Source organism: Etheostoma spectabile, chromosome 21, assembly GCF_008692095.1.
Source record: "Etheostoma spectabile isolate EspeVRDwgs_2016 chromosome 21, UIUC_Espe_1.0, whole genome shotgun sequence".
Classification (NCBI taxonomy): domain Eukaryota; kingdom Metazoa; phylum Chordata; class Actinopteri; order Perciformes; family Percidae; genus Etheostoma; species Etheostoma spectabile.
Genome location: NC_045753.1, coordinates 14,146,705 through 14,151,640, shown reverse-complemented (window position 1 = coordinate 14,151,640; position 4,936 = coordinate 14,146,705). Strand labels below are relative to the sequence as shown.

Here is a 4,936-nt window from a genome sequence, read left to right as displayed (position 1 = left end):
AGGAGACTGCGCTAATCAGTGCCTTCATTCAAATAGCCGCGTAGGAAACCCTGCATAATTTTTGAGAAGGCAACAGCAGAGAGATTTTTGGGCCGCATAGAAACACAAGGAATGGACTTAGATAAGAGAAAATCTGAAGCTTGGTCTAAGAGTCCAAGTTGCAGATCTCTGGTCCAACCGCCGTGTCTTTGTGCGACGGAGCAAAAGGGTGACCCCCGGATGCGGTTCTTCACATGCCTGGTTCCCGCCGTGAAGCATGGGATGGAGAGTGTAGAAATGGTTTGTTGTGTGCCTTAGCCTGGTGACAATGTTGGGGTTTTATTAGAAATTGAAGGCATAACTGACCATCCTGGCTACACCCAAGCATCCTGCCAGCGGCATGCCTCCCATCAGTTTGCGTTTAGTTGCGACCATCGTTTATTTTTCAACAGGACATGATCCAAACACCCCCCCCCCCAGGCTGTGGAAGGGCTATTTGACCCAGAAGGAGAGGGGATGGAGTGCTGCGCCTTCCACAGTCACCGGACCTGAACCCAATCGAGTATGGTTTGGGGTGAGCTGGACCACAGAGTGAGGCAAAAGGGCCGACAAGTGCTGGCATCTCTGGACTCCTTCAAGACTGTTGGGAAACCAGTCAGGTGACTCCCTCTTGGGCATCAAGAGAATCCCAAGAGTGTGTAAAGCAGTAATTGCCCAAAGGGGGGCATACTTTGAAGAAACTAGAATACAGACATGTTCAGTTATTCACACACTTTGTTAAGTACATATATTTCATGTTTTCATTCACAGTTCTGAGTCCTTCATTGATATCACAAGTAAATAGTCATGAATAAATTACAAAGCATTAATGAGGAAGTGTGCCTGTATGTATGTTGTAATAATAAATGCTAATACAAAAATTCGCAGGACAGAGATGTTTTTGACAGGGATACCGTCTTGATCTTGTTTACTCTACATGAACATGTGTTATAAACCTATGAGATGACCGATCTTTTTTATATTTTACAGTGCAGGAAGCCCCACTGAGCAGGGCATCAAAAAATTGAGTAATAACTCTTTTGATACCTCTCCACGGAATCTTTAGTAAAAGGCGAAAGATTTTAGACATCTAAGAGAGTCAGAGTAATCTAACTCCATCATGAAGAAGACGCCGGCTCACTTGATTTGGGGTACCGCTCACCCAGTGGTGGGACATATACACCAGAGTAACCAGTAGTAATGCGATTAAAAAATCAGACAGAGTCCGTTGTGGACCAATACACCCTGCTTGCGTTTTTTCCATTTGAACGTACTTTGGTAACTTTTTGTTAAGTGGGTTTACCACTGTTGTAAAATTAAAATTAAACCCCCTTTGGATCCTGTTTCCACACGTTGGTTCCACGCCAAAGGCCCCCATGAAAAATGGGAAAAGGTTTTTAATGGACCCCCAACCCATTTTTTTTTTAACGGTGTTTTTTTGGGGGAGTTTTTTTTCCAATTTTTTAACCAATTGTTGTTTTTGGAATTCCTTATTTTGAAATTTTTTTTGGAAACATTCCTAACCTTTTTTTAACATTAACAAAACCAAATGAACCTAGTGACTGCAAATATCAACTTGACGGATTATCTTTTTCATACTGCTGCGTTTGTTTTCAATTTTGTCCCCACCCGTGGCTTCCCATGACATAAAGCTGGGGGAACTACTGAACCTGGTGTTACTGAAACCTGGAAAACATGTTTTTTCCTGTTTTTTTTTAATTAGCCACACTGCACCAAACTTGCTTTTTAGCAAACTTAGATGCAATGTCCCCCCCCAAAGAAAGGGTTTTTTTTTTAAACGTCGGATAAACAGCATCCCTTAAAAAAATGATTAATTGGGTGCCAAATTCCGCCTGTCCCATTTTTTTCATTTAAAATCAGACCTGCCTTTTTCAACGTTTTGTTTAGATACAGGAAACCCCCATTTGGTGTTAATCCTTTTTTCCCTTGGGAAAAAAAAAAAAAAAAAGATTGATTCTCGCCAGACGTAAATTATGAATTTGACCAGACATATGGGAAATCAATTTATTTTTCTTAATTCTTTTATGTTTTTAACAACTATGGAAACAGCCCCGCGTTAGCAGGGGCCCCATCAAAAAAATTAGTTTTAAAACTCTTTATTGTTTTTCCCTCCTCACGGAAAATTCTTTTTTAGTAAAAAGGCGGGAAAGATTTTTTATTAACGATTTCTTAAAAAAGAAACAGATGTGGATCTAAAAAGAGGGTCCCTAGGACACCGAGAACCGACCCCAGGCCTCCCCCGCCGAAACCAAGAAAACCACACTTTTTCGGTGCTGGGTTTTTCGTTGTTGAAACGACCTTTGGTTTTTCGACAATTCCTGAGCCCACAATAAAAAACGTTGCAACGTCCCCAAAAAACACAACCGAGAAAGGAAAAATTTTTAACTTCGCGGGCGACCCCCTCTTTAAATGGGCCAGAAAAACAACCCGTTTTTTTTTTTTTTAATTTAGCAGTTTTGTTTTAGCCCCCCATGTTACAGGCTTTTTTATCTTGGCGCAAAAAATGGCAAATGAAAATGGGAAACAAAAAAATTGTTGTTTTTTTTGAAGCCGGTCCCGGGCTATTTGTATGCTAAACAAATTTTCTATACCTATTTCCGTCCCCCCCCCTTTCTGTTTTTTTTGAAAAATGTACCAAACATCTGTGTTCCCCTTTTTTAAATCAAAAAAAGCACAAGCCACCGGCTGCGAAAATTAATAATTTTTACCTGTCTGCCGGTGGTTTTTCTACTTTTCAAAAAAAAAGAAAAAATACAAATCAGTACATGAAAAAATTTTTTGGAAAAAAAAAAAAAACACGCACGCCCACCGGGCGCCCAAAACACCAACAACTTGAAACCCTTGTCCCCAAATAATAAACGAAACCGGAGGAAAAAACCAAACGAATCGCAATCTAAACCGGCCACACTCCCCCCCCCCCCACCATGCACTCTGACCCCGGAGGACTAACACGTCATGATCCCCCTGGTTTGAAACGCAATACTGGAAAATTGAAAAATTGCCCCCTGGGTCCAGGTCCCCCCTGTAACTTTTTTAATATTAAAATATTTTTTTTTTTTTTCGTCCCTTCCCCCCCCTTAATGTTTTATCGTAATAATTTTAAATTCCCTAATTTCACAAATTTCAGAAAGCCCCCCCCCCAACTTTAAAAGCATGGGCCCCATCAAAAAAATTTGAAGTTTATTAACCCCTTATTGGATCCTCCTTTTTCCCACGGGGAAATTCCTTTTTAGTAACAAGGCGAAAGAAATTTTTATACGAATCCTTGAAGAAAAAAAGTTCCAAGAGTAAAAAGTCCTAACTTTCATCAATGAAGAAAGACGCCGGTCCCCACTTTAATTTTTTGGGGACACGTGGGCCTCAACCAGTGGGGTGTGGGAATTACACCAGAGGTAATAACCAGTAAAAAGTAAAAATGCAATTAAATATACAAGTTTCGTTGTTTTGGAACCACAACTGCCCCTTCTTTTTCCCCATTGAACGCAACTTTTGTACCTTTTTTTGTTAAAGTGGGTTTTTTAACTGGTGGTAAAATTGAAACGAAAAAAAAACTTTTTTTTATCCTGGGCCGTTTTTTTTTATTGCGCAAGGCCATGATTTTGGAGTGAATGGGCCGCCCAAATTTTTTTTTGTACGTTTTTTGTATTTTTTCCAATTTTTTTTTTTTTTGTTTTGTTCACTTTACCCCTTTTTGGGTTTGTAAGTCCCCCCCTACATATTTACATCTAAACTTTTTAAATACAATAAATGATCATGATTAGTGGACGGATTATCCCTTTTTTTTTTACTGTTTTTTTTTTTTTTTTTGTATTACACTTGTCCCCCCGCACCACAGGCTTATAAAAAGCGCGAGCTACTGCTTCCCGGAAGCCCCCGTGGCAGATTTTCAGGCAGAACCAAAACACTTTCCCCCTGTGGTTCCCCCCACCGCACCACAAAAACCTGAAATTTCTCCTTTTGCATACCCTGAAAGTTCAAAATTCAAGAACCAAGAAATTTTTAAAACAATTAGCAGTATTGCAGGTAGGGAACCTTGGGACCCAAATTGCAAAAATTGGGGATAAAGCCCCTAAGTGCCTTCTTTTCCCCAACTGAAAGGGCTTGTTTGCTTTGGAAAAAATTTAAAAATTGTTTTTTTTAACGATTTTTAATAATAATGTTTTTCATAACTTGGTTTCTTAATTCCTTCAAGAGAAAAACCCCCTGGCCAGAAAAAAGACAACAAAACCACGCAACCAGCCGTTTTAAAAACTAGTCAAAAATTTTTCAGCAAGGTTTGTTTTTTTTTTTGGAGGTTTTCCGGGGGGGGGTTTGAAAAAATGTGTTTTGTGGAATCAAGCTTGACTCCCTTTTGCTGGGGTTTTTTAAAAATGGAGCAATTTCAACCTGTGGGGTTTTTTTTTTCCCTTTTTTTTTTTTTGTTTGGAAAAATTTTTTTTTTACAAAAGAACTTAAGGGGGTCCCCCCCCCCCAACTGCCTGCCCTCCCGATTTCCCCCAACTTTTTCAACAGAAAACCCCCCTTTTTTGTTTTTCAAGCCCCCACTCACCAAAATGGTCGCGCTAAAGAATTGGGTACCCCCATGGCCAACAGTTCCCCCCAAATGAAAAAATTATGCCCAATTAATTTAACCGTAGGAAGACCTTACCTTATGTTACAAACTTCTTAAAATAATTTTTCCTTTTTTTGTAGCCAAAGAGTCCCTACAAAAAAGGGTCCAGTAAAAGATGGACACATAAGAAAAAAAAATTCTTTAGTAATTAAATTTATTAAACAAGGTGTTCCCTTTCTACTAGCCAAATGGGCAACGCAGGTTTGAATGAACACAGCATATTTTCCGTTTACTTTTTTCCAAAAGTTTTTTGGTTTTCCTTTGCTTTTTACTATTTTTTATTTT

The 4,936-nt window shown here is 39.2% G+C and overlaps 1 non-coding gene across 1 annotated transcript; it reads right to left on the bottom strand.

Moving 5' to 3' along the window:
- Nucleotides 1-1,015: 1,015 nt before the first annotated feature.
- Nucleotides 1,016-1,126, bottom strand: LOC116671835 (U5 spliceosomal RNA). The gene has a single exon (XR_004327387.1). It is a non-coding gene; the product is annotated as a U5 spliceosomal RNA (small nuclear RNA).
- Nucleotides 1,127-4,936: the final 3,810 nt, after the last annotated feature.